The sequence below is a fragment of the Nicotiana tomentosiformis genome, chromosome 9, assembly GCF_000390325.3.
Source record: "Nicotiana tomentosiformis chromosome 9, ASM39032v3, whole genome shotgun sequence".
NCBI classification, from domain to species: Eukaryota; Viridiplantae; Streptophyta; class Magnoliopsida; order Solanales; family Solanaceae; genus Nicotiana; species Nicotiana tomentosiformis.
Genome location: NC_090820.1, coordinates 5,420,157 through 5,431,871, shown reverse-complemented (window position 1 = coordinate 5,431,871; position 11,715 = coordinate 5,420,157).

Below are 11,715 nucleotides of genomic sequence, written 5' to 3'. Positions count from 1 at the left end.
TTCTTTCGTATTTCACTGCTTCGTTCCACTGTCTAAGTTTCTATTCTCCTTTCTTTCTTTGCAATCCTTTCTTTCTTTCTTACGTTCCACTTTCAATTTTTGTTTTGTTTCTTCTTTTTTTTGTCTTCTTTTGCATTGGTTACACTTTTGTCTTCCTTCGTAATTAAATACTTACAAATTAAATAATCATACTTCATTCTTGTAATGTATAAAATACACATAAAATCTCTACTTTGCTCACAATTTCGTTTTTCACGAACCTACAAACAAAATAAACTTAATTAAGCACAAATATTGTATAGTTTAGCATTAAAGCATATAAAATGCAAGGTAAGTAATGCACTAAAAATATGAAATTATTGAGCTAGCTATGTAAGATAGACATTTATCAATTTCAGGAACTTACACTTTTTTTATAACTTAAACACATTTTAATATATGTTTTATATAATATTAAAAAAATCTCACTGAGATAGGATACACATGCAACACACGTACTTTAAAACTAGTAACTTTAAAAGTATAACAAGTTCAATATTAAAAATTTTAAAGACTGAACCCATAAAGTTTAAAGTCTGGATCCGCCTCAACTAGGATTTGGATGAAATCATTCCGAAAATATCATGAATTATTTTACACCAGTAAGTCAGCTTCGCTTCGCGCGGTCATAGATAAATAGTAAATATATCATATAATCTTGTTATAAACTTAATTGAGATAGAAAGATACAATTTTCATGCATTACATACAAATATAAAATTTTCTCGAGTTAGCTCCACTCAAAATATCAACCAATTCAAAGTTTATTCTCACACCGCACTAATTCCTAAATTGGTCATTCAAAATTGAAAAGCAATTTTTTTTCTTAAAAAGCAAAATTAATTCCGCTAAAATTCTTATGATAACATCAATAAAACCAGTAAATTCCTACAAATAAGATATGAGAAGAGTAATATGCACGCAAACCTTATATCTGATAAGAGGTCACATAAATTCTCTCCCATAGACTATTGGCTATTATATTTTATCGGAAAAGGCTAAAGACGTAAGAAAGGACCGGATGTTACATAAACTTTACGCTAAAAAAAGGTATGATAGTAGCAATACATCCCGTCCTAAACTCAATTGTTACTTTCACTTTTTATTGGCCTCCTCCCTCAAAACTTTCCAAGAAAATATTAATTTCTCTTTATATCTCTTGGTCTCTCTTGTAATTGATTGCCATTTTTATTACATCACAATCTTTTTGTATTTACAGTACTAAAAATCCGGGCAAAACTGTCCAAAAGCTGTAAAACTCTTTATGCACTTCACTAATACTTAATATCACAAGATGTAACGACTCGACTTGTCATTTTAAGAATTAGCGTCACGTTTAACAGCTTAAGACCTCGAGCATCTTCGTAATGTGTATTATGACTTCCGCGCGCGGTCGAGTTTGGTTTTCGAATGATTCGAGATTTAATTGAAAGAACTATATATTCTTGTTTTGGAAGCTTAAATGAAAAGAGTTGACCGGAGTTTGACTTTTGTGAAAACGACTCCGGAATGAAACTTTGATGGTTCCAATAGCTTCATATGGTAATTTCGGACTTAGGCGTATATCTGGAATTGCAGTTGGAAGTCCGTAGAATAATTCAGTGCATTTTGGCGAAATTAGAAAACTGATGTATGCTAATTATATTATTTTGTGTGCAGATGAGGACTATTAATATGATGGACATCAATTGGATATGATAATAAGTGTACGAGGTATGATGTGGGGTATAAGGAGAGGCCTAAGCTTAAGTCAAGTTTGAAATTTCATGATAGGATAAAGTTTTAAGTGAGTTCGCACAAGACCTAACTTCAAATGAGCATAACTCTCTTGATATGAACATTTATATGGTCTATTACCTATCAAACGAAAGGTCTATGTGGCTAGTTTTTAACGATTCAAATCGTTCGTCGTTTGGACATTCCTACAAGAGGTTATGACCAAATTACAAAAAGCTAGTAGAATACGATTCTGCGACCATTGTGCGATCGCAGAAGTGGTTAAGCGACCGCAAATTGGTCGCAGAATGGACCAGTACAGCCCAGTTTTTGGCACCGATTTTGTGGTGCATTTTGCAACCCGCATAGCCATTTTGCGGTTCATTATGCGAGCGCAGGCCTGATTTCGGATAGTTAATTTTTCTATTTTCATAACCCGATCCTATTTTGATAAATAGCCTTTGGGCTTATTTTGGGATAATTATCTGATGATTTTAGAGAGAAGTGAGAGTGTTCTAAAGAGAGGAAATAGATGAAGTGTTTTGTTCGTCAAGATCTTGCTCAAGTCTTGAAATCCAATAAGGAAATCTCACAAGATCTTCAGTCAAGAGGTAAGATTCAAACCTCTACTCTTCAATTTCGACTTTGTGGTAAAAGATGGGAGATTGGAGTATGATTCTTAGGTGTAAGAGTATTATGTATATGTACTTGTACCAATAAGTTTGTGGGGAGATTGTTGAGCTCAGATAAGTAAAGATTGGATTGTGGGATGAAAGAATCCACCATAGAAGAACCTTGAAATCAAGATGCACACCTAGTGTTTGATGAAATGCTTAAATGAAGTGAACCCATGAATATCTTCCTAATTATGTTTCACTTTTGTTATGTTTCTAAATAGATTGAAGTTACTAGGATTTCTGAAACATTATAGTAATGTAAGGAAAACTCAAGAAAGATTGGAGTTGTCCGGAGGTCAATTCACGTGAGAATGCTATTTTGGAATATCGGCATAACTTTAAAAAGGTAATTATCTTGCCTAACCTTGAGTGGGGGAATTAACCCTTAGGCATTGAGTTGTACGTGCCATTTGTGTAATGTGAAAGCCGTGTACGCGAGGTGACGTGTACGTACTTGGTTTATATGTGCAAATATTATTGGTTGAAATTCGTAGACGCCTTTATGTATTAAATTGAAAAATTGTTGGAACTTAGTAAATCCTTGAATTGTCATGCCCCATTCCTTGTTTGTTGAATTTGTATTTTATATGATAATTTGGTGTTATTGTCACTTGTATTTTTATGTGAATTTCGTGTGTTGTTGATTTGATAACTTTTTTATAATTAAATTCATTATGGAAATTCTTATCTGCAAATAATTATTAAATAAACTTAAAAAGAGGCGTTAATATATTTATCTAAATTTTGGATTAAAGAAGGTATTGTCCTATGCTGAGTTACTTTTCCATCTCTGTTGTTGTTTTGAGGTTTTATATGCGTTGTGCGGAGCCTTGGGCTATTTGTTGAAAAATTTATTGATTTTGCTATATCTTTGGAATTGGTTGTGGTCATTGGGAAAATTATGATATGAATTGTTGTATTGTGTTGTAGTTTAAACACTCTCCTTGATGTTATTTAAGCTTCCTACCTTGCTTGTTAATGATATACATATGCTTGGTAAGGAAGAGTGTAAAGCACGAAGGGTGATGTCGTGCCATTGAGAGTGTAAATCACGAAGGGTGATGCTGTGCCATTGAGAGTGTAAAGCACGAAGGGTAATGCCGTGCCATTTCAATTATATTATCACGTGAGGATGAGAGTAAAAACATGAAGGGTGATGTCGTGCCATTATTTTTATATTATCAAATATTCATGGCATGAAAGGTGTTTCCGTGCAGGAGAGGACGAGAGACATACATTATATTGTGATATCTTTTTGTTGTGTATACATTCAAGCATTTATCTTGAGATGTTATTGTGCATCTATGTTTTCTATGTGACTTATAGTCGTGGTTGCTTCCTGTGTGCCTCCCACTTTATTTCTTTTATTGTTATTGGCATTTTTCCCACTGGTGGGTACTGTTATATGTAAGAAATGTGAGAAAGAGATAAATGCACGAAGGGTGTTGTCATGCCAATTGATTTGATCTACATATATACATTGGGTGAGAATGAGACAAGTGCATGAAGGTATTGCCATGCTATTTGATATGATATATTGAATATATTTCTTACACCAGAAAAGTTAAATGAGGTGTCATATAATGACTTTTATTTGAAAGATATTTATTTGAAGGAATTATATTTGAAAGAGATTTATTTGAAAGAATTATATTTGAAGATATTTATTTGAAGGAATTATATTTGAAAGAGATTTATTTAAAAGGATTATATTTGAAAGATATTTATTTGAAGGGAGTATATTCGAAATATATATATTGAAAAGTATTATATCCTGAAGATTATTAGTTGAAAAGCATATAGGCAAAAGATTTATATCTGAAGGACTTGATTAATTGGTTGTACTTGTACTCATTGTTTGTTGAGCAATATTAATGGTGTTCTTGTTGCCCTGCTGTGTATATCACTGGTTGATTAGTATTGCCATCATTATTATTTGTTTCTTATTATTTTTGTATACTATATTGCATAGGTTATTAGACTAGTGAGTGTCTTGACTGTACCTCGTCACTACTCCAATGAGGTTAGTCTTGATACTTACTAGGTACCGACTGTGGTGTACTCGGACAAAGTTAGAGTGTGATCGCAAGGATCCAAGGTAGAGCTGCTTGGTCGACGCAGTCCCTTGGAGTCTTTCCATTTTATTGTACTATTAATTTCTTATTCGAACAATACTGTATATTTGACCCTCGAGATAATTTCATACATTTAGTTAGAGTTCGTGACTCAGTATAACCAGTCTTGGGAGGTTGTATTAAATTATATGTTAAAATAATGGCTTGAATTGTGATTATAATCGGCTTACTTAGTCTTAGAGACTAAGTTCCATGACGACGCTTGTGGTGGAATTTTGGGTCGTGACAAGTTGGTATCATAACTCTAGGTTCATAGGTTTTACGAGTCACGAACGAGTCTAGTAGAGTCTTGCGGATCGGTACAGAGACGTCTTTCATTCCTGTCATGCGAAATTTGTTGATTTTGGAATTTGAGCCTTTGTAACTTTATTCTCTAACAATTGGTGAGGACATGAGCTATCGGGTCATTTGAGAAAACACCCGCGCATACTGCTAGAGCCGAAAGAGGCAGGGACCGAGGTAGAAGCCGAGGAAGGGCACGTGTCGCAGCTAGACTACCTATCAGAGTAACAATTGAGGAGCCGCCAGTAGCTCCGGTTGGGGGACAGGTACTGGAAGCACCTGTTGTTACTCCATGATTTCTGGAGATTTTAGCACAGTTTTTTAACATGTTTGGTTTACTTACTCAGGCAGGATCGATCTCCATTGCACCAAATATTTTACAAATTGGGGGAGGAGCTCAGACGCCTACCGCTCGTACTCCAGAGCAACAGGTTCACATTGGTCAGGTTCCGGGTATAGTACCGGTACAACCTGTTATTCCGGTTCAGCCTGAGGTCAGGCCAGAGACGTCAGAAAAAGAACAAAAGAGGCTTGAGAGATTAAAGAGGTATAGTCCACCTACTTTTGGTGGCACAACTACCGAGAATGACCAGGGATTTCTAGAAAAGTGTCATTGTATTCTATGCACCATGAGTATTGTTGAAGTGAGTGGAGTTGCCTTTACTACATTTCAGCTGTCAGGAGCAGCGTATTAATGGTGGCATGTTTAGGAATAAGGTATACTAGCCGGTGCAATGCCACCAACCTAGGCTCAATTTTCAGAGATGTTTTTGAAAGGGTTTGTTCCCCAGACTCTCCGGGATGCGTAGTGTATAGTGTTTGAATGGTTGCGTCAGGGCACCATGACAGTGTCAGAATATGCTATCCAGTTCAGTGAGTTAGCCCACCAAGAACATATTTTGGTTTGTACAATTAGAGAGCGAGACCGCAGATTCATTGAAGGGATCGATTATGATTTTAAAATATGTATGGCTAGAGAGTTGCAGACTGACATTCCATCTCAGCAAGTAGTAGAGATTTCTAGGATGTTAGAACGTGTTCGAAGTGAGGAAAATGAGGTTAAGGAGGCCAAAAGGTCTCGGGACTTTGGAGGATTTAGTGGATTCTACTCTGCAGCTATGACTTATCATGGTGGAGGCTCGGGCAATAGGTCAGCCCAGTCCTCAATTCAAAATACTCGTAGTGCTCCAGTTAATACTTTAGTATACCATTGGAATAAGGTTCTTACATTAGTTATTTCAGTTATCTAGCACAAACTCACTACGAGCAGTCGTAACCTCAGATGGGTTGTTATGAGTATGGTGATACAAGACACATCAAGAGAAATTGTCCCAGATTGGGAGGGTGGATTTCATCAAATCACTCAAGCTACAAGCTTTATTCCAGTTAATACTCCATGTGCACAACCAGTTAGGGGTGGAGGACAGACGGGTAGAGGGTGCCTAAGAGATGGAGGCCCGACCCATTGATATAATTGCTATAATTTAGCTGAGGCTGATACACCAGATAGTGTCGTTACAGGTATGAATCAATTTACAATAAAACTATTCTTATTTTGATTCGATTCCAATTATCGAGGTGAGAACTCCTTTCGTGCTCCTTATATGGTGGATTAGTGAATTTGTACTCCACTCCCGTGTTTATCCTTGTTGGGAGATTTTATGGTGTTAGCCCGTGTATATCATTTTGTTTTGTACATTATTGTAGGTTATGAGTCCAAAAGGTGACTTCTTATTACTTACTATAGTGGGTTTTGATGTGATTTCGGGATAATTGATTATAATTTTATGAATTATGTCCTACCGGTATTGGGGTTCATTATGTATTATGAAAATTGCTTACGATATTTATTGAAAATAAGAAAGAAAGGAAATTGAAAATTTCAGTTGGCACAATGTGCAACATACTCGTGATTCAGAGTTGAGGACAAGATCTCTCGCATTTTTATATGATGTGAAATATTTAAACTGGGCTACAAGCCGCGGTGGAACCTTGTGGAGAAATATTTATGAGTTTAAATTCTCCCTTTGTGAAGTTTAATTTGTACTATAGTACTAATAGGGAGTCATGCCTGATAGGCTTATGTGATAATTCTTTTATGTGTTTACGTGCCATAATTGTGCTGTAATTATTGAGTTTTAGTCTACGAGGTGAGTGCTTAGGTGGCGTTAAATGTGACTCGTTAACCCGAGTAAATAATTTTGAGGTCTTCATGCCTCGCGTGCTGCCGTCAGTATTGTGAAAAAATAATTAGATATGAGATTTTGGTTAAGATGAGACTAATTGAGGATGCCGAAGTTAATTATAAACAGCTATTATGACCAGAGATGTGGTTATGGGCATACATATGATGTGTTTCATGTTCAGATATCATTATGATAATCCAATGCTTGTAATGCTGAGATTAATGTTATTAATATACACATTGTGGTGCTTTGTTGGGTTGTGGATGTGTTGTTAGGAGTTATTTTTGTGTTACTCTGGCAGGTGGATAGACCCAATTACAGGGGAGACTCTGCCGAAATATCTGAAATATTTGGTAGATTGATATGTGCGAAAGAATAGATAAGTTATGTTATGTGTTTAAGGGCGGACTCTACTTCTCATTTGAGGACGACTGATCTTAAGTGGGGGAGAATGTAACACCCCGAAATTTTTTGAAGTACTTAAGCGCTATTAAGAAAGTTGATGTGTGCGTAGGCACGAGTTGCTATAGCCAGTTGAGACTAATACCATGCGTTGATGTGAAAATCGGACTATTTGAAAATTTTTGGAGTGTAAGAAATTTGGTCTTAAAGTTTACAAATATAGATAAAAGAAATAATCTCAATTGAGATGATGTTGTCGGACTTATCTCAAATCCGGTAATATGGGATCAACCACTAGTATATGTGTAAAAGTAAAATCATCAATTTGGTAACCTCAGAATAATTCTTAGTACGTTCGAGGACGAACGTTTGTTTAAGAGGTAGAGAATGTAATGACCCGACTTGTCGTTTTAAGAATTAGTGTCCCTTTCAGCGGCTTAAGACATCGAGCAACTTCGTAATGTGTATTATGACTTGCGCGCGTGGTCAAGTTTGGTTTTTGGATGATTCGAGATTTAATTGAAACGACTATATATTCTTGTTTTGGAAGCTTAAATGAAAAGAGTTGACTGGAGTTTGATTTTTGTGCAAAAGACCCCGGAATGGATCTTTGATGGTTCCAATAGCTTCGTAAGGTGATTTTGAACTTAGGCGTATGTTTGGAATCGGAGTTGAAAGTCCGTAGAATAATTCAGTGCATTTTGGCAAAATTAGAAAATTGATGTATGCTAATTATATTATTTTGTATGCAGACGAGGACTATTAATATGATGGAAATCAATTGGATATGATAATAAGTGTACGAGGTATGATGTGGGGTATAAGGAGAGGCCTAAGCCTAAGTCAAGTTGGAAATTTCATGACAGGATAAAGTTTCAAGTAAGTTCACACAAGACCTAGCGTCAAACAAGAATAACTCTCTTGATATGAATATTTATATGGTGTATTACCTATCAAACAAAAGGTCTATGTGTATAGTTTCTAACGCTTCAAACCGTTTGTCATTTGTACATTCTTACAAGAAGTTATAACCAAATTACCAAAGGCTAGCAGAATGCGATTCTGCGATCATTATGCGATCGCAGAAGTGGTTATGCGACCGCAAACTGGTCGCAGAATGGACCAGTACAAACCAGTTTTTGGCACCGATTATGTGGTGCATTTTGCGAACCGCAGCATCAGACCTGATTTCGGAGGGTTAATTTTCTTATTTTCATAACCCGACCCCAATTTGATAAATAGCCTTTGGGGCTTATTTTGGGGCAATTATCTGATGATTTTAGAGAGAAGTGAGAGTGTTCTAGAGAGAGGAAGTAGATGAAGTATTTTATTCATCAAGATCTTGCTCAAGTCTTGAAATTCAACAAGAAAATCTCACAAGATCTTCACGCAAGAGGTAAGATTCAAACTTCTAGTCTTCAATTTCGAGTTTGGGCTAAAAGATGGGTGATTGGAGTATGATTCTTGGGTGTAAGAGTATTATTGTCACGAACCAAAATCCAACTAGTCGTGATGGCATCTAACTCAACCCGCTAGGTAAGCCAACTTTCAATTATCCAATTCCAATATCAATTATTAAAGCAATTTAAGTAAATACAGATATTAATCTTATACATTTCCCAAGAACTAGTAGTACAAATCATGAGCTTCTAAGAATAGAGTTTACAAAGCGTAAATGAAATAAATACATAGCCTGTTTGAATAGTACATAAACAGTGTTTTTATAAATCTAAGGCTACCATGAACAAGAGACAGTTACAACAGGAACGCAAGTATATCTTCAAATCCGGCAACCATCGAGCACAGCACACACATCAACCAACATCCGCACGCAATGTGCAAAAGTATAGTTTCAGTACAACCGACCCCATGTACTGAGTAAGTAACGAACCTAACCTTAGATTGAAAGAAGTGACGAGTTGAAACATAGGTAGGGTCCAACACCAATAACCAATAGCAGTTCATAACAACGTAGAGCATATAAATAAGAAAGTAACTCAGAGATAAAAATACTCAGCTTTTTCACAATTTTTCCGAAAATAGTTCCATTTTTTAAGAATATCAGTGAAAACTCAAATCCTTTACCGAAATCTTAGTAAAAATATGAGATAGTTGAAAACTGTAATTTTTCCCCAAAAATCCTCTCCGCAATAAATTAGATGTTTCATTTTCTTTCCAAATAACAAGTGTAAGATACCTCTCTATGCCCACATATCAATGTGTGTAAAAATCATGAATGACGTGATACCGTACAATATGAGGAAAAATACATCTCTATGCATGTATGTCATGTGTGCATGCCAATGCCATGTATCTCAAAGATGACTCATGTACTCACACTCTCAGAGTACTCAATCTCACTGTCTCACACTTTCCACTCATCATGCTCAACAACTCGGTACTGTATATGGCCTACACGGCCCAGGGAAATCCATCCCGGAACATATACAACACTGACTGTAAGTCACCCAGTACCGAGGAAAAAGGGCAATCCAACCCTGTGGAGAAATCCATCTCCAGGTATCAAATACTTCGGACAAATCTATGTCCAGGGAAATCCATCCCTCAATAATATCATCCGCGCTCACTAGGGGTGTGTTACAGACTGCAAGGGGGAGGGGTTCTTCAGCCCAAGCGCTATAAACCGCACGGATAACTCACGTGCCATAGTATCAATATCAGAATCAATCAGGCCCTCGGCCTCACTCAGTCATCAATCTCTCCAGTCTCTCTCTCATGGGCTCACAATGACATGAAAATAGCCCGAAAATAATGGTATGATATATCAATAAATAAAAATAGAGACTGTGATATGATATTCAATGAAATGAATATGACTGAGTATAAATTTTTAATTTAAAACAAATAATTCACAGCAATATGACCTCTGTGGGTCCCAATAATACTGGCACGTAGCCTCAACATGATTTTTAAAATGATTCTCAACTTAATTCTTTAACACATAAAACTGCATGGAAAATGCCAAGATTATTTGACTACAAAATTCCACGGAACAATTATGTCACAATTTATATGGTACACGCCCACATGCCCGTCACCTAGCATGTGCGTTACCTCCAAACAATTCACATAATATGTATATTCAGGGTTCATACCCTCAGCTCCAAGATTAGAAGAGTTACTTACCTCGAACAAGCCGAATCCAATGTCGAGCAAGCTAAACAATGCTCCATTAATTCAATTATTCGCGTAACAACTTCCGAAACGGCTCGAATCTAGTCACAATTAATTTGATTCAGTCCATGAAATTATAGGAATTAATTCCAAATCAAAATACTATTATTTTCCACAATATCTGACATTACACCCCAAATATCACCCACGTGGTCCACGTCTCGGAATCCGACGAAACTCACAAAATATGACAACCCATCCAATTACAAGTTCAACCAAACTAATTTCACTTAAATCCGACTCTGAATCGGTATTCAAAACTCTAAAATTCGTTTTGTGACATTATAGAAATTTCCTTCTATTTCTCTTGAAGATTCGATAATCTTATACCAAAAATGAAGATTAATTCATGAAATATAATCACAAGGGAGTCAAGAACACTTACCCCAAGTTGTGTGAAAACATTCCTCTCCAAAATTGCCCAACCCAAGCTCCAAGTTATCCAAAATGAGAAAAATCTCGGAAACCTACATTTTTTACACTGCCCGGGCATTTCCACACATGCGGTGCCTGGGCTCGCACCTGCGCATCTGCTTTTGCGGACAAAAATGCGCGCCTGCGTAAACATCCAACCTTCCAAAACCTCGCATCTGCGGCGCGCTTCTCGCATCTGCGGGCTCGCAGATGCGCATTACCCTTCGCACATGCGGCCTCGGTGATGCGGTAAATTCTCGCACCTGCGAGCACTGCCCAGTTTCAATCTTGGCCGCTTCTGCGACTGATTGCGCGCACATGCGGCTTCGCACCTGCGATCAAATGCTTCGCAAGTGCAATCACACCAGTAGGCAGCAGTTCCAGCATTTCCTTAAGTCCGAATTTGATCCGTTAACCATCCGAAACTCATCCGAGGCCCCAGAACCTCAAATAAAATATACCAACAAGTCCCATAACCAAAAACGGACCTACTCGATGCCTCAAATCACACCTAATAACATCGAGACGATGAATTACACTTTAATCCAAAATCATTGAACTTTGAAATTTCAAATTCTATATCTTGTGCCGAAACACATCAAATCATATCCGATTGACCTCAAATTTTGCACACAAGTCATATTTCACATTACGAACCTATTCAAATTT